Genomic DNA, 24,983 nt, shown 5'->3' with positions numbered 1-24,983 from the left:
AAGGAAGGAAGGAAGGAAGGAAGGAAGGAAGGAAGGAAGGAAGGAAGAGAAAGAAAGAGAAAGAAAGAGAGAGAGAGAAAAAAGGAGAAGGAGAAGGAGAAGGAGAAGAAGAAAGAAGGAGAAGAAGGAGGAGAAGAAGAAGAAGAAAGAGGGGAAGGAAGGGAGGGAAGGGATATGAGAAAGGAAGTCTGTGTATGCCCAATGCCAAATTCTAATATATACATATATTAGCCTGACCATCTGTACGCAAATATGGTAATATAGCCAAACACAGTAACATCCAAGGGGATCTGCTGCTTGGCTCCCTTGAGTGATTTATAGTAAAGTTGTCTCCTAAGCACACACAGTTAATTTACGCAAACAGTTTCTCTAAAGTTTTTGAAAACGCAACAGGAGATTCGGCATATTCAGTACCACAAGGTGGTTCCTGTAAGTGACAGCCACCCCATTTGTTCCAACAACAACTCTTTTTTTGAGTTGCCTTTTCAAGTATATTCTGTGAAATATTTTGCATTTTTGCTCCTTTAGGTGAATAGATATTAAGAAGAAACATGCAGAAAAAAAAAAAAAAAATGTGTTAACAGTTTTCATATGTATTTTTGGAATGGCTTTGTGATTGTCTAAATTCTTCCTACTTTATATTTGTGATTAAGGCAGACTGATAATTTTGCTCAGGCACAGCAGGTTCTGAAATCACTGATTGCCAGCTAGATCTCATGATCTATCATGATGAAAAAAGTTCATATCTGCCTAATTTTTTAGAATATTAATATCTACTTATTCTCTTGTAAGACTGGTTCTGTCTGTGTCTGCTAAATACCCAACCTAGGTTGCATTTAAATTTGGCTAGTTATAGTGAGATACTCTTTCATAAGTTATAAATTCAATTTTCTCAGAATTTCACTAGAGATTTAATCTTCAGTTGACTCTTTATTGGACTGATTTTTAACACGTATTAAAATATCCTTGTCTCCAATCCACTATATGTTTTTATTACATTAATTAGATGCACACTGAGCAAAAAAAAATAATATTTTCTTGCCTTGAACACAGACATAAACACATAAAAGCAGCACTAGCAGGTACAGTATATAAGCATATTTTAACATTGAAAAATCATTAGTAGTATTTTGTAATGCAGCTCAGATTTAATACATTAATAATAGACAACTGCGAAAGAACAGATGGAGACTTCTTACTAGTTGCACAAACAAGGTGCACGAAAAATATGCTAGTATTAAAATCTGCAAAATAAGAATGGAGGATGCGGAGTAGGCAGGAAGGATGTCTGGTAAAACCAAAATAATCCTGCAGAGCAGGCAAGCAGGCAGGGTGTCTGATGGAACCAGAATAATCCTGCAGAATATGCAAAACCAGAACAAGCCATGATCCCAAAAATAAATGTCAAGAGCAGCTGAGATCACCCAATTTTCTTTTGGGGAGGAAGCAGAGGAGCACAGGGGAGTTTTATGGAAGATGAGGAAAAATGAAAGCAGCAGATGTCTGCTCCGACTTCCCTCCTCAAATTGTTCTGTGGACTGATAAATTATAGCTATCAATACAACTAAAATCGCTTCAGTTCAGTGGTATTGTACACTTGTAACCAATTTAAGAGAAGTTTTTTTATGGACTATTTACAGTGATTAAGAACTAAGCAATATATTAATCTAGTCAAAAGTAATTTTTGAAATTGAAGCTGACTGGTTTTGGAGTCTTCTAAATATTCCCATCTGATCTCTAAATTTTCCATAGATATTCAGTTGCAACATTCTAAATTTCATGGGACTTTAAAGTGACATGAATCATATGCAACTTTTCCACCTGTTATTTTCTTACAAGACAATGTAGTCTTTAGGAAGGTCCATGATTTTGTATTGTTTTTCTTCACTTCTCTGTACAAAGTGATTAATGAACTAATCACCTTGGGAAAACACAAACAACAACGTTAAGACTGCCTATTGTTCTGGCCCATAAGAGGATGCTATATTTGTGTGCACATGAATACATATATGCAGCAGATACAGGGAGATTTAGGATTAATCTCTTTATCTAGACGTGAGATGATTTCTTAATGTATGAACAATCACTTGTGGTATGTTAAATTTATTGTATGTATGTAAGCACACATATACATATTATATATTTTGAAGATACATAGCTGCTGCATAACAGGGAGAAAGAAAGAGGGAATATGGTACTCATCTCTCTCATATTCTCAAATCAAATCATTCTTAAGTAGCCATCTTACAGAATAGATTCGTTTCTATATACGTAGTTCATCTCCCCCCATCTCCCCCCATCATCTTTTCTTTTTGGACACTTCTGACATCATATAGTAGCAGTTCTATGAGACAGGATTGCAGTTAACTCTACAGAATAAAAGTCCTATCATATAGAAAAGCATAAAAAGCAAAACCAGAACAACACTAAAAATGCCAGTGATTTTTTAGCGATTTTGAAAAATCATAAAATCAAAATGATTTTGATTTTAGTGATTTTTTTTTAGTGATTTTGAAAATCTATACTCCATTTGCTTAAGCAGGAAACTTTACAGTGAAAAAATAAAAAAAAAAATAAAGAGAGGGATGGCTACTATATTTTCTCCTTATTGAGACATCGTGTCTGATATTTAAATCTACATCACTGGAAGTTTATGGAAATAATTCTGCTAATGGTGAGGCTATTGGTGGGCTTGTTAATTTGTAGTGGCTATTTCTCCTGACCTAATTTCCTTTCCTGCTTGAAAACTGTTTGAAATTTCATCTGACTCCAATCAGGTTTATTGGAAATATTAATGTACGTGTTTCCCCATAAGCCACCAGCAGAGTAATTGACTTGAAAGATGAATTACAACATCTGCATTAACAGAATTGTAGTGTGGAGTTGTAGTGTGGAGTCTGGCTCTTTGTCCTTTACTGCCCTCTATTCCGTCTTTCTGAATGTGATTATGACAATTGAGAACTTTCATTTTTTCGAGAGAGGCAGCCCTGTGAGAGCATCATTAATAAAACACATTACATGCTGTGGTTTATAATAGAAGGTTGTTTATCGAAAGACTGGTGAATGACACCGGAAACTTACTTAGTCTCTGAAACAAGCTGGAATTGCTATGAACTAAAAAGCCCTTAATGGTATTCATGGGTGTGATAGAAGCATAATTTATTAACCTGATTTATTAACCTTATTTGCTCAAAAACTCAAAAAAAAAAAAAAAAAGAGAGAGAGGGAGAGGGAGAGAGAGAGAGAAAATGTTACCAAACTGCTCAATGAACATTCTTCCAGTGAGAAATGACTGAGGGAAGAAAAAAAAAAAAAAAAAAAGGAAAAAAAAAAAAAAAAAAAAGACTTTTGTACGTAAAACCATGTTGAGGTCTGTCTCTGTCTTACTTACAAAAGTGCTTAAGGATGCAAAAATCAAGCGCACAAAGAGACACTAAAGGCAACTTGGAAACAAAAATATGGCAAGAATCTGTGGCTCCTCCAATGTAATACCCATGGTATCTTTAACCATGACACTAATCTTTACTTTGACACTGATGTATGTACAACTTCCTATGACAAGATGAAATTTTTAAAACAAAAATTCAGTATAAAAATACACTGCTGATGACATTTCAACATTTCTGTAATTCAGTAAAGAATTTAATACAAAAACTAAAAGGAAAGTCAAGAAAAAGACATTTTGGTTTTCATTATTTACATCTTCCTCTAAAACCATTTTGTGATCACCTCTTACCAGTATTTCTGGACTTGCCTTCAGAATAGCATATGGACAACAAGATTCAGGGGAAGGAGGCATTGGAAAAAGCAATTTATTATCTCTAACAGAACTGCTTCAGATAAATCTTTCACTATGTTCATCTTCATTGAAAAACAGTGGATGAAAATATAATAAGTGTTCATTGATAAATGGCTGAGATACCCAATAAGAAAAAAAAAAAAAAAAAAAAAAAAAGCTACTTGTTTTGCGCTGCGTGAAGAAACCAGACAACTGATTAGCCAGATTAATGAACCAAATTAGTCTGAAAGCCATTTAGTTTTCCAGATACAAAATCTAGACAACTGACTAGAAAATCAGTGAAGCACTCATGTCATCATCCATACTAACGATAAAAGTGAAACAGTAGTAGCAAGTTTCTGTATTGATTTCTTCACTCCAGCTCCTTCTATGACCTCCAAAACATTCTCAACCCATACACTGCTCTTACACCTTTTAGATCATTTTCTGATACTTGTCTCATACTGGTGTGAAAAAAGAAAATAGAAGTTTTCCTTCTTCAGTAATAGGAGATTTCTAATTTCTGAAGTATTCATTTATCTATTGCTTTCAGCATATTTTCCTATTTCTTTCTCACACTTTGTCATGCTTAAAATGATTGAAGTTATCAATACCAAGTGATGAGGTGAAACGGCCTCAAGTTGTGCCAGGGGAGGCTTAGGTTGGATATTAGGAGAAATTGATTTACTGAAAGGGTTGTGCAGCATTGGAATAGGCTACCCAGGGAAGAGGTTGAGTCACCATCCCTGGAGGTCTTCAAGAAGCATTTAGATGTGGAACTTAGAAGCATGGCTTGGTGGTGAACTTGTCAGGACTAGGTTAAAGGTTGTCCTAGATGTTCTTAGAGGTCTTTTCCAACATGATTCTAACATTTAATATTTATTAGAATTTGATTCTAACATTTAATGGCAGCAAAAGACTTCTCTAGTTCCTACCGTGCCATAAAACTGAATTTTCCATCCATAATGCTTAGTTAATAAAATGCATTTGATATACAGTTTATACAAATCATAGGCCTTTTTACCATTTCTTTTAAGTAATTAAAGAATTCCTTCCTACATTATTCCCAACCCGCAAAAACTGCAAAATATTAGGAAATCATTATAACAAAAAACAAACAAACAAACAAACAAACAAACAAAAAAAAAAAAACACAGTATTTCTCTTGGTGACAAATAAAACCATTCAGAATATCTGTCCTTGGACTTGGAATTTTATGAAACATATTTATTTTACTTTTGTTGACCTTAATTTTACCTCAGTCAATATAACCCTTTGGGTTAATAACTCCTGATGCTCACCACTACAGAAGTCAGTATCACAAAAAGTATACGATAGCATCTGCTTCACTTAAAGATGAAAAAAGTTTCCATTATAACTAGCTGTTTTTACACTCCCTTCTTACTGTTGCCTCAAGAGCACTCTGAAGCATTCAGAAATCTCTGTTCTACTCAAGTTATTACTCTATAACAGTTGTGTTTTGTTTTGTTTTGTTTTGTTTTTTAATCCTTGGGAAAAAGATTGGGGGATCGCGGATAAGGTAAACATTATAGGTGATGTCTAAAAAGTTAAAATTAAGTTATAATTCTGATAACTTTTACAAAGGAACAGCTTTACCATTCCTCTTCAGCTGTCAGTCTCAGTAAGAACTACATATAATGAAGATCTGCTTTGCCAATGTTGGCATACTGTCAGAATTTCTTAAGTTTCAACATTTTTAAGCAGGTCTCAAAAATGCTTGATAGCAATGGCACTTAAATGCTGTACCATATTGCTTTCTTTGTCCTAAAGCTGAAAATCACGTCATTAACTTACTTAAAAGTTTTCAGTTTTCTAAGACTAAAAGAATGTGGCATTTGTTTACTTTCAGATGTTTAGTTACATAAACTTTTATTAATTAATAATTATTATATATTATAATTTAATAATTAATATAATTTTAAATAATCAATTCCCAAAGCAATAGCAACATGTTATAAGATATTAGAATACAGGTATATTAAATGCAACAACTTAGAAATATGTTGGATGGAAAGGAATTTGAGGTCTAGCCTCCATTTTCTCAATTATCAAAAGACTGTACTAAAACCAAAGAAAGACCTGATTTATCTAACCTGAGTTTTCACAGAAACTTTTTATCTGTGGTGCCATCATCTTCCAGAGAGAAACTCTGCAAGTTTTCATCAGTTACTCCCATCAGTAAGATGGGATTCTTCTGAATAGCATTTAGAATGCAGATGTATCAATTCTTCAAAAGCAAAAAGTCCTCCAAAACTATAGTTCTAGGGTATAAACAGAGATTAAAATACATCTTCAAGGGAGTTTAAAATTTTCTTCACAATCTACACAATCTTCAGTTTTTCTGTGTTGCTTTGTCTACTAGAGTATCAAATTCCTATTTCACAAGAGAAAACATCTTTTAATAATCCAGATTAATGCTGCAGGAAGTGATTATTATTTCATAACTATTGTATATGCTCATGAGTGGAATTTCAGGAATCTGTTGGTTTTTTTTTGTTGTTGTTGTTGTTTGTTTGTTTGTGTGTTTGGTTGTTTGTTATTGTTTTGTGGTGTTTGTTTGTTTTTCCTGGTATCTGCCTGATGGACCATCACAGACAGATGCTTCCTTCAAGTTGAATGAAATGAAGATTTTTGCCACTTTAAAATACTTTTACAAACTTTCCTTTTTCTCATGCAGAGGTCTTGCAGGGTCTCTCAATGGTGGTTAAACTGTAAGCAGCAAATTATACTTATAATTATTTTTGTAAGTGAAATAGAAGAATTCTGAAGGAAAAGTGAATTACATGCAAGAGAGAGCCCATTTGAACTTTAAAGTGCAATTTAAATAGCACTTCTCATCCTTGAAGTCTGCCCCTCCCCTTATCAACTACAGTTAGTAATATTAAACATAAATGGACTACTGTACTTCTCTGTTCAGCAAGATAGAAATGTAATGCTGGTGCTATTCAAAACAACAGAATAAAATCCATGCTATTACTGACTTCAACACAACTTTACATTTAAGTCTAAAGCCCCCAAAATTTATTATGGGGAAAAATGAAATTTTCTACTGGCAAAAACATACCCTACAGACACAGCATGCATTCATGGCAATGATAATTGATTTCAATTAGAACTTACTAGCTCTCTTGTGCCTCATTTTTACAAGGAAAATAAAATCGAGAAAGGCATCACTGTGATTAGCTCCTACAGCCACCTTTTCTGAGTAGTCTGAAGTGACAACCACAGGGGTAAAAATGATTGTACTAAAATGTCTACTAATGAGGACCCTGTAGTACTGCTCCAAGAAGGACCATTATATGCAACATTTGTCAATTTCATCTCTTTGGCTTTCTTTTTATCATCTGGAAAAATACTGATTAAGATAGGGTATTTTTTTTAAAGGTATTATTCTGTTTAACCCTCATAATAATTCTCATTGCATTCCTGTACAACTGAAATGTTCCAAACTAAAACATTGTAATATTCCACACTCCCTATTGACTTTTGCTTAGTTTCTTGAGACTGATATATAGTTTATGATAACAATGCACAAACTTCTTCTCCTTGTAGAAAGGGAAGCATGAAAAATACCTGCAAATATCCTTATATTATATTGCAAAGCAATAGGTTAAATGGAAAATAATAAAATACTCTGTTCTTGTGGAAGATGACACAAGTCCTAATATCTCTGAGATTATCAAATAAAGAAGAGAAAGTAATAAGATTATTTAAAAAAAAAAAAAAAAAAAAGTAAATTATAATTAAAATGCAAGTAGAAAAGAAAAATATCAGAAGGGGGGAATAGCCAGTAGCTGTTTAAGCAAGTACAGAGGAAGAAGAAAGAAAATTGATTTCTAAACATGAACATTGAAAGAAATTGACAGTGGGACCTCCTACAGCCATCACTCTGTACTCTATATTTGGAAAATAGATATTAAAAAAATTACTGCACTTATGGCTCTTAAGAAGCATGACTAGCACGGAACTTGCGCACAAACTACATTGATATTGCATTCTAGGAAAAAGGCAAGATTCTCCAGGAACAGACAGCTTTTCTTTCTGTTCCTATAACTGTAAGATTAAGGAGAAACTGCTAGACAAAACTGAAACTCAGTAAGGGACCAGATAGGTAACACAAGCTTAGATTAAAAAAAAAAAAAAAAAAAAAAAAGTATACACTCAATACTGAATTTTGATTTGTTCCTGTCATATAACAATGAAAGACCACTTCTTTTAGTAGCCATAAAAAACTATAACATATTCACATTTTTTCTTTAATATAACAAATAAAAGTATAATCGTCTCCAAAAAGTGGATTTTAAAATATATATTAAAAAAAATGTTTCTGTGTGTGCGTGCAATTGTTCATAAATATATATATTTATATGTATATACACATTTTTTAAAAAAACTTTGGGAGTTCAAGCATGTGGTCATTATTAATTGCAATATTTTAGAATGCCCTCTAGTCTAATTCAATCTTTGCAGAAATATTTTTGATGGATTGTAAAAAGCTAGCTGAAATGAGGGCACATTGGTCTTGATTAATTCTGCTGTTCTGTCACCTTTTGAAGGATGCATGTGTTTTAGAGACATGCAGATTGGAATAAGAAGTCTGAAGTCTTGATAAAAGTGAGTGCAAATGAATGCTTACTTTCATCTTCCAGTAGAGAAATACTTGAAATTATAGTTAGTGGTTTTTATTTCTACATTCAAGATATTAAAAATTTTATAGCATTTCAAACAAGTAATGCCAATTAGAGATTAACTGTTTTCCTTTGGTTCTCACACTTGTTCTCTAGGCAATAGCTTACTTCTTTTCCTGACAAAATTACTTCATACACCTGATTATCTAGTGATTTGCAGAGTTACCATGTAATGATTAGACCTTGCATTTTACTCAAGTGCATTTTTGGTTACTTTTTTTTTTTTCTGGTTATAGAAATAACCAGCAAGGAAGACTAAACTGCTAATACCACTTGGCTTTGTCTCACCACATGAATGTCTTAGATTTCTGTACATCATTTGTATTTGAAAGAACTTCAAACATTGAATATACCTCACCAACAACTACTTATACATTAAATATATATATTTGTAGACTATATTGAGGTCCACTGTCTTGACAATGGAAAGTAAATTCCATTCCATCATGCTGCTTTGTCAAAACCAGTTTAACACTGAATTATTCCATTTTTCCAGAATTTTAACAACAAATGTATTCAAGGGTATGTGTTATGCATCATGACAATGAGCATAATACATCCTCTAGTACTGATACTGCCCTACCAATTTAAAAGAATGCAATGAGTTTAGATGTTAATGTCTGTTAACTCTTTTGGTCTCTAGGGATATGATTAGGATACTTTTTATTTTCTTTATTAGGTGAAGCCTGCAATGGTACTTTTCATCTGCCAGTTTCCAATTATTAAAATTGCAGTGATTTATTTCATCCTTAATATTAAGCCATTGCTTACAAAAGTTTAGTCCTTCCTCTAAAATGAAAGTCCCATTTGTTATGGGTGAAATAAAGATCTAAATCCTTAAATCAGCTTCTTTCTCCTTCTGTCTTTTCCGTCTGTGAAAATGTAAGCAGTTACTGAAGATATATGGTAATCCTTTTCATGTATTTCTGATTAGTTAAAGCATTACTTCTTTTTTTATCATGCTTCATCCAAACTCTTTCAAAATCTTACTTGTCTCTTTCCCATGTGAGACACAGCCAAAATATTTTGTACCTTTGATCTTATTGAGAAAAAGTAGTCCTTCCATACAGCCCCCACTTTTATACTGGCTTGTTGAAAGGCCAACAGTTCCCATATTAGCAACTGTAAATCCCAGAACTATCTGTTTCTAAAAAAAATCAGAAAAAAAGACAGGGTATATCTATAATCCTTTTTAAACAATTCAGCATACCTTCTAATAAATGTATCCTACAGAAGAGTTCAAATGTTTCTGTTCTGTTGTTAAACAAGATTTTAACAGGTTTGTTTGATACTGGCATTACAGTAATATTTTGACTTCTCTGTGTAAATTGCAGCACTGCATACCAACCAATTCAGCCCATTCCTACCTACAATTCAGCCCATTCCTACCTATAATTAATTAGTGTGACTTTGTATCTTATCATATCACACAATCCCAGGACTGCATACTAATTTCATTTTCATCTGCAGTGCTGCATGTACCTCCTCCCCACTACCCCTTTCCACCCCTTCCCTCTAACAGGTTAAGAAGCATTAAGTAAAGAACTTTCCTCTAGATCTTTTTCATCCTTTTATAAAACAGAGATCTTCTGACCAGTAACTATACCTTTGTCTCTTGCTATACTAAATGCTAAATAAAATCCTATACAATCCTATTTCTTCGAAACTTGCTAGATATTCTCTAACTTGAATAACTTTTCATTTTTTCACTTTATCGATGTCACAGTCGGCTTTTGTAGTTAATGATAGTTACTTTCTCTGAATATAAACTGGTTGTTAGATTATTAAGCTGAAGGCTGGAGGAAAAAAAGGGTGTGTGTGTGTGGGGGGGGGTCTAACAGACATATTAATTGATGAAGGGGAATGTGATTCAATACATTATAATTTGCTTTCTTCTATATAGCATGTTGAATACCTCCATTAGTTGAACAGCTCCTTTTCACTGAAATGCTTTCCTTTTTTTTTTCTTCATTTAGTTCAGAGCATAACTGTAGAATTTCTTCTGATTTATGTAAATCACATTCAAATATTTATGAGTTAGAATGTTTATAGTGATAAGCTGTTGTGAAAAATGTTTAGAACATTATTTGAGTAATTTTATACTGAAGTATGACTGCAAAGAAAAATGCAGGTCAGTGCTGAACACTAAAAATACTAGTTGAAGAGTAGGAAAGTCAGGAGAATGACAACACTGAAAGCCAGATTATGATTTTATTTCTTTCCTTTTAAAATCTTCAGATATTTTTTCTTTATCCAAGTTTGAACTTTTTACTGTTTTTAGCAAATTGCCCTGGCAATATTACATTCTCTCTGAATAGTTGTGTGGTTTTTATTGTTTCACACCGCTGAGTGGAAAGGATTTGCCAGCTTGAGAAAATGCCAGAATTTGCATTTTAATAAAGATATGTCAAACAATAAACTTGCTTAACATCCTGTGACGGATCTGGTGAAACTGTGTTTTGTAAGTGTGTATTACTGCACTCACTACACTTTTCTGCAGTTGTTGTTTTAAGAGAGACAGAGCTAAGAACAAATTCATTCATTAACTTCTTTTTTCAGCAATAAGCTATAAAATCTATTACTGGTTTATCATAACTCAGCTGGAACTGCAGTGTTCCTGACAAAATTTCTCCCCTATTTAACACCTACTGTAAAAAAAGACAATTTGGAGTCAGGATGAAGGCCTGAATTTCACCTGCATCAAGAAGAAACTGCTGTTCAGGAAGGCAGCTGAATCTAGAAAGTGGTGAGAAAACCAAACACCTAACAATGATGACAAGATGACAAGGTGTAGTGTGCAGACAACAGCTTACAGTTCATAGAACTTTTCCCCTTAGGTGTTACCTTTACCATTTTACTGACTGCTGATTTATCTGTTTTGTTGTAAATGCAGGATACAAATATTGTGGGCCCAATGCCCTTTAATTTTTAATATGCTTAGTATAGCTATTCACATTCATACAGATTGTAAGAGATACATAAAGCTCAATAGGATCTACTTGCCCTGATGCTTTTGCAATCCAAAAAGAGCCGTTATATCTATCTATCCGTGGAAATATAAACTTCCACAGATAGATAGATATAAAAAATCAAAAATCATCAATTAAAATGAAACCCATCAATTACTTTAGAAAATATGACCCTATCAATACTACACATTACTAAAAATGTAATGGCAACATTGAACATTTTTAGAAAATGACTAAGAGATATCATAATCATTTGGCATAACATAAACAAAACGAAGCAAGTGCTTTTAGCTTCAATACATTAAAACTGGAAATATTAAGTCGATAAATATATTACTGCTCATTCATTTTTATTATCATTATTGTCACATGTAGTTAAAAACAAAAAAATAAACAAAAACCCCACAACTATCCACCTACCTGTCCCCCCCCAAAATAATAAAATAATAATAATAATAATAATAATAATAATAATAATAATAATAATAAATCCTTGCATTTGGAGTGTCTTACTCCAGAGATCTCTGGGACTTAAATATTGCCTATAGGAACTCTTAATGCCACATGAAGCAAGTACTCAGTTAAGGAAGTGCTGGAAGTGCTGCAGAGGCCAAGCAGAGCAAAAAGATATTTTATAGCTCATCAACTTTTCAAATTGAGCATAGAGGTGATGAAGAACATTTCTTTGATCTCTGCCTTTATAGATGCAGAAAATATAACAAGCTTACAAGATCTTGTGTTTCATTGAAGTGCAAAAGAGTAAGTCAGAAGCTCTTCCCTTCGGGGGGGGGAGGAAACAATAACAAAAACAACAGACAAACAAAAACCTGGCAAGACAACCTGCATTTGAATACAGTAATTCACCAAAGCAGTGAACATTACATTTTTCATAAGATTTCTGGGTCTAGTCATAGAAAACTTCCAGGTAAATAAATATAAGATTACTTCTTTGCTTTCATTCCTTTCATTCCTGGACAATAATGAAGCCACTCAGGCATGGATAGACATGCTGGAGCAAACTACTTCCTAGTAGTTGGCTCTGCCAGCTTTCAGTCATAACTGCAGCTAATTTGTGCCAGCTTTAAAATACTATCTTTCCTCACAAAAAGTCCTACTTTCCACCCTAAACAGCATTCTTCACAAATGGCATGAAGAAAGATACAATTACTTAGGTACAGTGTGCTTTATGATAAGATAACACTTTAGAGAAAGCCTGTTGTAACTCCTTATTCAAACGCAGTCATAATACAATGCGGAAATGTCACCATCTTTAAAAGGCAACAGTTCTAGCAATGACAGATACTTAATTGCCTTTATATAAAGATAGATGATGGATGAAATTCAAGTACACCATAAACTAAAATGTTAAAGCACCAAAATTATTCTGCTTAAAAAAATGTCATTACATTTGATAGAGATGTCTATAAGTTTATTTTAATAATGTGTAAATAAACACATTTAAAAATAAAGACTAAATTTGAAATTATTTTATGGGTCTAAACTGAGAATAGCAAAACTTCTGACACATTATTTGCTCACATTTTGTTGGTAAATAGTATCCTTTAGGGCATAAGCAACCATTTCCTATGGGAAATGTTACCTTAGAAATATAGACTTTGCTATGTAAGAGTTATAAGTGTATTAATTAATAAGAAAAAATCTCTAATACCCACACAGCTGATTTATTTGTTTGTTTGTGTGTGTGATGTTTATTACTTTAACTTTTAAAATTTGTCATTGATTTTTGGACACTGAAAGCCTTACTCTTACTTTCTATCAAACAGTCTTCATTTCCAGAGCCTTCAATCTGATAAGAGTCTTTTCCAAATTTGTTGTTGAGGACACAAGTTCTTAGAATAAATCATGCTGAGCAGGATGAGCAGGAGAGACAACACAGAGTAGTATCCTTGCATCTGTCTTTTTATTATTATTATGATTAGTATTTGTTTGTTTTGTTTTGACTAAATATATTCTATCACATTTCAAATCCTTTAAAGATTTCCCTTCCCTCCATCCCTCCGTCCCTCCGTCTGTCCCTTCCTTCTTTCCTTCCTTCCTTTCTTCCTTCCTTCCCTCCTTCCTTCCTTCCCTTTTAGTGCATAGAACACGAACTGCAAGCTTCCCCTCAGAGCCTTCTACAGAAATCAGTAAGAAGTAGAATTGGAATATTTTTTGACAGATGCTCTTGCAAACTTCAGCATGCCAGCTAAGCCACAGTTGGCTACACTTTTAAAATCCCTTGGAACATGAAATTGTCCTTTTTCTAAATATACCACTTTCCAAGAGCTCTGGGGGGATTTAAGGGTACTGAAAAGATACAGGAGGTGCAAGGTGGGGGGAAGGAGGAAGGGAGTAGGTGGTAGCCTTATGAGCTGGCAAACTCTACTGGAAAAGGACCAGCATTACATTTGCCAATACATGAGGCAAGCACTGACTGCTAGATAGGGGACTACAATCTGCAGCTTTAGTGAGGGAATCGGACAAATATGTTTATATGTTCTGTTTGACAATCAGTGTGTTTGAAGTAAGGTTTTCCTATAAGGTGCTGAAAACATTACTGCATACAAGTTATTCCACTTCTAACTTCAAAAATTAATTTATCCATATAGGCAGGGAAATGAGTCACATTTCTGTTCTGTATAACAGAATGGTCTGGAATATGAGAGAAAATTTTGAAGAAAAAAAAAAAATACTAGTTTCTGGATTCAGTCTTTTTTACTTAGGGTAGATGACTAGTTGCCTAAGTCTTCTCTAGAGTCAGACGTAAGTACTTCTGGAAGGCTGAAATTCCCTCTGGATGTACCTGTCTCCTCCCATTGGCTACATAAATGAAATTAAATGTACAGGTGTTGAGTACTATATCCTTCCCCTAATATAGTAATTCATACCTGAGACAAGAAGGTCCAAAATAAAGAACTGGCAAATGGAAATTTCTAAAGACTTAACCTATAGTTAATTTTGCTTTTGTAAACCACAGTTCAACATAGCTGTTACTCAAGAATTTATATCCATTTATTATGTTGTAAAACAATGTATTTGTATGCCAGAAGGTAAACTATTCCTAAATAAAAGCAACTTTTAACTATACTTCTGATCATTCCCATTGACATATTACCTCTTGGATCTATTCTAGGCAGTTTCAACAAGCTTTCTACAAGCAAATCTGCCATGGAAGGCTTTAGGCATAAGTGCTGTTGACACGAATGTTTCAATGTCAGAGCCAGACACCTGACTATGGTACTCTTTCAAATAACATAACAGGCATGGTCAGTGTGTCTAAAGGACAATTCTAAATTGAAATGTAATAATCCAATATTTTTATTTTTCCTGATTTTTTTTTTTTTCTGAAAACATTTAAGTAAAAAATCATTTACACTGTTGTCCATCTGGACTCTATGTGATGGCTTCAGCCCCAGGCTAAACCTAAGAACAGTGCTAGATTTCCTATTGTACAAAATGTGCAGCTCAATTGTTAAAGGGAGGTGGTTACAAAGATTAAATTGTTCTGATCACTAGACCAGCACAAAAAGTAATTCAGGCTGTTGATTTTAATCTCTGAGGGCCTGAACAGCTTAGATATCCTCATCCTTAGAAGGTATTCCTTTATTTGTGTCAGGTGAAGTAATAGGGATTTGAAGAAATCTTACTAATGGGGTCTTGATTCAGAGCTGGAAAAGACAGAACATTTAAAGACTATGCATAGGTAACTCTAGAACTTCACAAAGTTTGTTTTATCACTTAAAATGACACCATGGCAACAGTTTCAAAAGTATAGCTAATACTTCTCTGAATCTAAGTCCAAACATTACTATAGAAATCACAGAGAAAAATATTTAGACACACTGTAAGAAACTGATATGCCTTACAGACATGTAACAGTATGCTACATTTAGACTAACAGATTTGAAAGGACATACATGACAATATTTACCAATGTGAAAGAAGAGAGTAATTTCCCATTCAATAAATGGGAAAATGTCAGGCTTTTTTTTTTTTTTTTTTTTTTTTTTTTTTCCCCATCTTTCCTCAGTATATCTGATATGTCAATATCTTTCAGGTATTGAAGAGCCTATGCTGGGAGCAGATTTAACAAATTTTGCTGACAAATACATTTTCACGATTGACAAATTAGAAACCTGAATAAATAATACCGATGACTTCAGAAATACTACAGTATAATTATGAGGACTACATCTTGCCAAACCATGTTTGTTTTCATTTAAGATAGGTGGGTATTTGACTCGGTTCAATTTTTCTGCTGCTTCCATACCTAGCTCTCATGTTGCCAACAAAACCAGCAACTCCGTTGCTGTTAAAATCATCTATGAAATCATCTATGCTGCATTTACCATTTATGATTTTAAATTATTCTTTTCAGTCTAAGATTCAGCTGATGTGGCTTTAGACATTCAGCAGTTGGACTTCTTTGTGCTGGTACGCCTCTGGTGCACCTTCACTTCAGTTATCTTTGAGAACTGACTGAGTAGGTAAAAGAAATTTTCTCTGAAGATTTGGACTACTATAGAGAAAGCCTGTGATAACCACAAATGCCTTTTAGATACACAAAGATAGGGAAGAGGAAGCCCATCCCTAGTTTTCTAAATTTAATGGGTGAGAAGTTAACCTCACAGAACACTACATCACCTGAAATGATAAACAGTCTCCTTCCATGCTCTGACATCCACAAATAGCAAAGAAATTCCTTTGTTCAGCTTTATTAATGTAAGTTTGGTTCATGATTAGATAATAGATCAAGTGAATTGGCCTTCTTTTCTAGATCATATGCTGAGACCAGAATAAGTAGATCAAGCATCCAGATCAACATTCTTGAAATGGGTTCTGAAGGACAAAGATATATCTGAGTCCCTGAATTTATCACTTAGCCTAGCAGAGGTTGCCAATACAAAGGGTCAGTAAGTAAGAACATCTTATTTTCTGGGACCTAAAATGAGGTCAGCTCATTTAATATAAGATTCCAGAAGTATCAGATCAGATGGTGATCACAATTCAGTACTTATTCTTTAGGGGGAAGAGGTTAAATATACCTTTTTTTTTTTTCTTTTTTTTTTTTTTTCTATGCAACCCATATCATATTTACAGATTTGGGCATTTATTTCATACAACTGATGTACAAATTTAAATTTTGTCAATAAATTGGAAAATTGGTCATGAATTCTTTTCCTTCAAGATTACAGATGTTCACTGTTCCTCTCATATGTCATCTTCATTGATATAACCTAAAAAATCTATACTTACAAATCATGAGAAAAAAAAAAAAAAAAAGAAAAAAAAAAAAGATCTTTTACTGCATGGACACTCATGCATTAACTTGAGAACATAATTTCATTATTTTGTAATCTTCAGGTGGAGTTAAAAATAAAATAAAATAAAAAAAATCTTACTGCTGTACTCCAGAATAAAATTTGACCTTGAAATTCATCTGTTTGTACAGTGTTACAGATGTTCATCTTTCTTCAGGCATAATTTGACATTGTATGAAAATCACTGTAAAGCCTTCATAGATTTCATGTTAGCGTTCTGAGATTCAATAATTTCTTTCAGTGAGCCCAGGCAGCAGTACATCTTTTGAAATATCCTGTCAGTGTTTTAAAACTAAAATAGTTAAAGCTTTCAGTTCAGAAAGCATTTTATGAGGTGTGCTGAGCTGTATTTTTTCTTCACAATAAACTAATTTATATTTTCCTCCACATAATCTTTGTGGATTACACAGCATGACCTGTATAAGTAAACCAAGGAAGCACTTGGTTCCAAGGGAAAGTATCATGAAGCTTCACATGATAACAAAATAAAACAAAATACAAGTAGAAATGAAGTTGTGCACTCTGAGTATCTTTACATAAGATGTGAAAAATTGCTATTGACCTAATAGAAGTTGCACACAATCTGGATGCTGTAGTATTAGGATAAAGATTGGTAATTTTCAGTCAATTGTATGTCTCAGTCTAGTCACTACAATAGAATTGTAAAACAATCTTTAGAATGATTTATTTTTTTTTTCAACTTTTTCTCAAAATAAGTATTACGTATTCCCTGAGAAGTAAATGCTGGGGGGGGGGGGGGGGGGGGAAGGAAGAGGGGGAAGCTTAAGTTCTTTGCAGGTATCTTAGACTGCACAGTACGTGTTTCTCTCATTTTTTTGTGTTAATTTGTGCAAAAGCTTTTTAATGCCATGTTACCCCATCTTTCACTAGCATTGCAAAATAAATCTGTAACCTGACAAATGAGAAATTGATTTCTAGATATGCCACAGATCTCTTTAAGAACCCTTTAAGGATGTTAGGTGCCCAGGTTCATACTCTTAAGGAGGATTTAATGAAGAAGCTGTACACCTAAAATCTGTAGTATCTTGAGCTCCTTCAAATGGAATTCATAATGGTGTTAAACCATGTCCCTAAGCACCATATTCAACCTTTCCTTAAACACTCCCAGGGATGATGACTCCACCACCTCCCTGTGCAACTCTTTCCAATGCCTGACTATTCTTTCTGAGAAGAAATATCATTTCTCATTTCCAATCTAAACCTCCTCCAGTGCAACTTGAGGCCATTCCCTCTAGTTATCTGTGAGAAGAGGCTGACCTCCAGCTCCCCACAACTTCAATTCAGGTAGTTATAAAGAACAATAAGGTCTCCCCTGAGCCTCCTCTTCTCCAGAGTAAACAACCCCAGGTCCCTCAGCTGCTCCTCATAGGACCTGTGTTCTAGGCCCTTCACTAGCTTTGCATCCCTCCTCTGGACATGCTCCTGGGCCTTCATGTCCTTCTTGTAGTGAGGGGCCCAAAACTGAACATGGTACTCAAGGTGAGGCCTCACCAGAGCAGAGTACAAGAGATCCTTGAGGTAAATGTCTCTGTGAGACTACAGTTCAAAACTTAATTTCCTCTTCTCCTTTAAATTATGTTATTTGTATGCTCTGTTGTCACAAGAAAAAAAAAAAAAAAAAAAGTATTACATAATTTTAAATGACATGGTGATTTAAAAAAATAAATAAATAAAAGTACTCCCTTTAGCTGAAGAAGGCACCCCAAATAATCAAATAAAATTTAAGGAAGGAAGTTCCTTAATGAAATTTAGGGAACTGACCTTCCTAGCTCAGTTGGAGGTTTGTCTATAATGTCTATGAAAGAAAGAGAAATAAGGAAAAAAAAAAAAAAAAACTTCTTGCAGATACTGTACATGATTTCAACTGCAATACCTCATATGACAACAATATGGAAAAGACACTACCAGCTATGCAATCACAGACAGGGATGGATAATCTCTATATTAATATAATTAACTTCACTTCTTAGGGTGTTCATAATTATCCTTTGCATACTTTTCCAAAACAGTAAGTCACTAGCAGTTTGTTTGTCATGATTTGAAAACCAGAATTTGAACTTAAATTCTGAGATTAATTTTGAGGTAGTATTTAAAGAACTGTAAGAAAATCGTAAAGATGATCTAATTTACTGCCTCTGGCTTTTCATTTCATTAAATTCCAAGCTTACAGTGAATAATAGCATGTCAAAGCAATCTGTGGTTGCTTAACAAATGCCTAGCAAAAAGAAAGAATTGAACTTTCACTTTCTGAGTTCCCATTACACACTGGAAATATTCTAAATGTGCTGGAAGGATTTACATTTGTCTCTCTATAGATTGAACTTTCACTGTTAAGCTCAAAACCAATTTTGCATTGACTTTAATCAAAGCAAGATCAAACACCTATTTTTCTTCAGACTTATTTCCATCAGGAAATATTCAGCCAACTAGAATAAACTAAAAGCACAATGTAAGAGGTTCCCCAGAATAACCTTCAATGTTAGTTGTACTTGTAATGGAACAGTGCTATCAAAAGATGTTTTCCTGTGACAGAAAGCTACAGCTGATAACCAGAGGCTGCAATGATTATTGTGCAGTATGTACATCATAGGCCTTCATGCAAGTAATGAACAGTCTTTGGTACCAGCACATACCAATCACTCCCATCTTCTCCCAACATCATGGATTCTAGTTTTGGTCTTTTACTTTTTGTCACTGTAATGGTGCCAAAAGTCATTCTGTTACACATTGTTTAGAGTGTCTTGCGTTACATACCACAGGCATTTCAAGGCTCAATTTACACATTAAAATGGGTATGGACATTGCAAGGCTCACAGAAAATGTATTCTGCTGTCAGGTGTGACACTTCCCATGACACTTTTTTAATTTCCTATCTGACCTCTGCATATCAGCTTTTACATGAGTACTAATATGTATATAATAACAACATAGAAAAAAGGCTATATGTAGATAAAAATATAGCTGAGAACTGTATTTATTTGCTTTGTTCCCTCCCTGCCCTCCTTAATATACACTTAAATTCATTTGTAAAGTCAGAAAGGGAAATTTCCATTAACTGCATTCACTTCATTACTAACATTCAGTTTAACTGCCATATTTATTTATTTAGTGATCAAGAACATTTTTTGTTGTTTAAAATACTATATATATATACTATTATTATTATTATTTTGTGGAAAACACAAGCTGGCCCACATTACAGAATCACAGAATCAGAGTATTAGGGATTGAAAGGGACCTTGAAATATCATTTAGTCCAATCCCCCACTAATTTAGCAAGCAGTGAACATGAATAATGTATCTTTATATGTATGATTTTGTGTTGTATAAATACATCTGTGGGCTTTTTCCTTCCACCAATGATATGATTTAATCATTAGGCTGATTTAAATCAGTGGCAGTGAAGGGTGTCAGAGCAACGGGGCCTATCAGCTGATACCTTGTCAGAAATTGTATTAAATATCTGTTGTTGCTCTCTATATTATTTCATTTGATATTTTTGACTTAAAATTACAATAGAAGTTAAGAGGCAATGTTTCATTAAGCATACTAATCTCTCTTCCCACCATCAAAGTTTGATATAATAATGTTATGGCAAAAGGCTGGAGAATGAGGAATACGTGAAAGAGAAAAACTGAACCTAGATGTCCGTTTGGCATGCAATCAAAGTTGCCAACTTCTAACCACTGCAGCTGCCTAGGCTTTGGTTAACCTCTCATTGATTTCCCCAAATAAGATTCAATCTAAAGCACAAAATTAAAAACTGAGGGCAAGTTTTGTAAATTGAAAAGTGTACAAATGAATTGCTAGCAAATATATTTGGCAGCATTCATCTTTGTAAAGCCTCACATTCTGACCCTAACAAAACTTGGTAGAGGTCAGATTGTTTTTTTGGGGAAGAGGAGAAACAGAAATACTATGTATCAAAATGTAATGATTCATGTTACCCTACTTTAAAGAAGTGTATAGTGAAGGGTAGTAATGGCTTTGTTGTTTCTAACAAAGAATAGTATAATGAAAAAAGCATAGTGGAGATCATATGGCAAAGAAAGGCAAACAAACAAAACCCTCTTGTAATAAGTCCCTATGATCTGCAGTACATTGTCACGCTGAAGAACATGCAGTATCAGCCATTTCACTTTGTACTATTTCCTGATTGCTACATTAATCTACAGATATATATGCAATCTTCTATGGTGCTAAAGGGAGGTTCAAGCTGTGCGGGTTTACTATATATTGTATTAAATCCAGATAATATATTCTAAAGAATCAGCACTGTTTAAACATTTCATAATAAAATACCTTCCATTCCTTTCCTACAAAGAGCATAGACTGCTTATCGATCCAATGTCTATCCATGATGCCCCATTAATCCCATCCAGAAACAATTAATCTTACATATGCATGCAAAAATTTAAATTTATTCATATTTTGGATCCCCGTAGACTACTAAATTCGCTACGGATGTTTGATCCTACTCTGCTCAAAACAGGTGAATCATCAAAAATGACGGGGGAAAAAAAATGAAACTATAAAGTAACGTCTGTGTATCTCACCTTGAAGGGGGAATTGTAACAAGGTTTTATCCAGAACAGATTAAATTTCTGCAGATGAGAGAAATCACCAACATATACTTGACCAACTTCCGTTTCAGCCAAATAGCATGGGTAAAACCCATAAGCATTATGAATGTCAATGGCAAATGTCCGCTGACTTCAATCAGGATAAAGGTATCCTTCAATCATTGACAAAGATGGTGCTGAATTACGTTTTATATATCACTTCTGTTTATCCCCACAAGATTGTCTTGCTAGCCTATACTTACATTTCTTGTTCTTATTCAATTTCTGCATTTTTTAAAGCTCATCAAATTATACCCTCAGTGACAACTCTGTGGGCTGGATTTTTATAGTTCTTGCTGAGTAAAAAATCTAATGCCACATGACATAAAAAAGAGGAACAAAAATGTTAAGCATCCATACACCACTTTAATCTCGGCATGCAGTGCTTTTCCAAGGTTCTTCAACCAATTCACTGAGTATGACAAAAACAAGCAAGCAAACAAACAAAACACAATAAGCATAAACTTGAAGGCTGTGTTTCATCTCCAGGCTCAGACACCTGAAGTTAGGTATCCACAATACAGGTGTTTAAGCTCCAATTATGATCAGTGAAGTACTAAGATTTCAGTCAGTTGTCTAAACATTGGGTCTACCACTATTTGAGATACTCTAAAGCATGCTTTATACTCTCAAATACAATCAACTATCTCTTAGGAAGCATATGACAGGATATCTAGAAAACAATATCTCAGAATTAGGTAAAAATCAATAGAAAAAAATATTACCCTTTCTGCAACATTATAATCTTCCATCAAAGGAAATACACAGACACCAAAAAAAGGGGTAAATTTATATTGATAGAATCATAGAATCATTCAGGTTGGAAAAGACCTCTAAGATTATCTTCCAACCTTTAACCTTGTACTGACAAGTCTATCACTAAACCACACTACTAAGTTCCACATATACACATTTCCTGAAGACCTCCAGGGATGGTGACTCAGCCACTTCCCTGGGCAGCCTATTCCAACGCCACACAATCCTTTCAATAAAGAAATTTCTCCTAATATTCAGCGTAAACCTCCCCTGGCACAACAGGAGCCCATTTCCTCTTGTCTTGTCAGTTGCTGTTTGGGAGAAGAGTCTGATCCCTATCTCACTACAACATTCTTTAAGGTAATTGTAAAGTACAATAACGTCTCCTCTGAACTTTCTATTCTCCAAATTAAACAAACCGAGTTCCCTCAGCTTCTTCTCACAAGACTTGTTCTCTACACCCTTCAACAGTTTCATTTCCCTTCTCTGGACACAAAATAATGTGAATCATACTTGTAACCATTTTTCAGTCTTCCTCTGTCTTTACATTTAACACCAGATCATAAAACCTTTGAATTATGGAGCATAATGTTCTTTTTAATTCCCTTGTCCCGCCCCACTCCCCCCCCCCCAGCTCCCCCCCCAAGAAAAATGCATCTGCAAGGATTTCCTTCACTATGGAAAGAAAAATCATTTTCGTAGGGATACGGATAGGGATAGGACAGATGAAGAAAACTTGAGAAGAACAGTTCTCATGCATAGTTTCTCTTCTCTCCCACCTACAATGATAATTACTTAAGAAAATATAACATAAAATAATGGTATACAAACAAGAATGACCAAAAGAGGGAGGAGGTCCCAGTTGACTGGCGGCTAGCAAATGTGACGCCCATCTACAAGAAGGGCCGGAGGACTGACCCGGGAAACTACAGGCCTGTCAGTTTGACCTCAGTGCCAGGGAAGCTCATGAAGCAGATTATCTCGAGAGTCATCACGCAGCACTTGCAGGGAAAGCAGGCGATCAGGCCCAGTCAGCATGGGTTTATGAAGGGCAGGTCCTGCTTGACGAACCTGATCTCCTTCTATGACAAAGTGACGTGCTGGGTAGATGAGGGAAAGGCTGTGGATGTGGTCTACCTTGACTTCAGCAAGGCTTTTGACACCGTTTCCCACAGCATTCTCCTCAAGAAACTGGCTGCTCTTGGCTTGGACTGGCGCACGCTTCATTGGGTTAGAAACTGGCTGGATAGCAGGGCCCAAAGAGTCGTGGTAAATGGAGTCAAATCCAGTTGGAGGCCGGTCACTAGTGGCGTTCCCCAGGGCTCGGTGCTGGGGCCGGTCTTCTTCAATATCTTCATTGATGATCTGGATGAGGGCATTGAGTGCACCCTCAGTAAGTTTGCAGATGACACCAAGTTAGGTACGTGTGTCGATCTGCTCGAGGGTAGGAAGGCCCTGCAGGAGGATCTGGATAGGCTGGACCAATGGGCTGAGGTCAACTGCATGAAGTTCAACAAGGCCAAGTGCCGGGTCCTGCACCTGGGGCGCAATAACCCCAAACAGAGCTACAGGCTGGGAGATGAGTGGTTGGAGAGCTGCCAGGCAGAGAAGGACCTGGGAGTGATGGTTGATAGTCAGCTGAATATGAGCCAGCAATGTGCTCAGGTGGCCAAGAAGGCCAGCAGCATCCTGGCCTGTATAAGAAACAGTGTGGCCAGCAGGGCCAGGGAGGTGATCGTCCCCCTGTACTCGGCTCTGGTGAGGCCGCACCTCGAGTACTGTGTTCAGTTTTGGGCCCCTCACTACAAGAAGGACATGGAGGTGCTCGAGCGAGTCCAGAGAAGGGCTACGAAGCTGGTGAGGGGCCTGGAGAATAAGTCTTACGAGGAGCGGCTGAGGGAGCTGGGCTTGTTCAGCCTGGAGAAAAGGAGGCTCAGGGGTGACCTTATCGCTCTCTACAGGTACCTCAAGGGAGGCTGTAGCGAGGTGGGGGTTGGCCTGTTCTCCCACGTGCCTGGTGACAGGACGAGGGAGAATGGGCTAAAGTTGCGCCAGGGGAGTTTTAGGTTAGATGTTAGGAAGAGCTTCTTTACTGAACGGGTTGTGAGGCATTGCAATGGGCTGCCCAGGGAAGTGGTTGAATCGCCATCCCTGGAGGTCTCTAAAAGACGTTTAGATGTAGCGCTTAATGATATGGTTTAGTGGAGGACTTGTTAGTGTCAGGTCAGAGGTTGGTCTCGGTGATCTTGAGGTCTCTTCCAACCTAGAAATTCTGTGATTCTGTGATTCTGTGATTCTGTGACTTCTTATCATATGAATATGTGATCAAAAGAAACCACTTACATAACCTCTGTCATAACCGCTCCCTCCAACCTAGTAACACCCTCCCTGGCAACTTAGTAACATTAAGTAATATATATAAATATATTTATCTTCTTTAAAGTATTTAGCTATGTGAAAACAATTTCTTCCCCCCAGAGGAAAACATAGCCTCTAAAAATAAATAAATAAATCAGTGGGAGTATTTCAAAATACCTTTTTTGATAGCATAATTCAGTACTATTGCTCAAATGCATTTACAATACTGTATGTTTATTATTATTATTACTATTATTAATAGTAATATTTTATGCGTAATTATATCTCTGGAAGAAAAGAACATGGCAGTTGTATCTCTTTAACTCCTATGTTTTGAATCCCTATACAGGACCAGCCTTTCCAAAACATCTCAACACCTTCTCCACAAAATAAAATAAAATAAAATAAAATAAAATAAAATAAAATAAAATAAAATAAAATAAAATAAA

At 35.1% G+C, this 24,983-nt stretch overlaps 1 protein-coding gene across 12 annotated transcripts in view; it reads right to left on the bottom strand.

The window, feature by feature from the left end:
* Positions 1 to 24,983, bottom strand: part of PCDH9 (protocadherin 9) — a 699,850-nt gene that overhangs the window by 354,525 nt on the left and 320,342 nt on the right. The window lies entirely within an intron of this gene.

This window comes from Oxyura jamaicensis, chromosome 1 (genome assembly GCF_011077185.1).
Source record: "Oxyura jamaicensis isolate SHBP4307 breed ruddy duck chromosome 1, BPBGC_Ojam_1.0, whole genome shotgun sequence".
In the NCBI taxonomy this organism is placed as follows: Eukaryota; Metazoa; Chordata; class Aves; order Anseriformes; family Anatidae; genus Oxyura; species Oxyura jamaicensis.
This window is presented reverse-complemented; position numbering and strand designations above follow the sequence as displayed.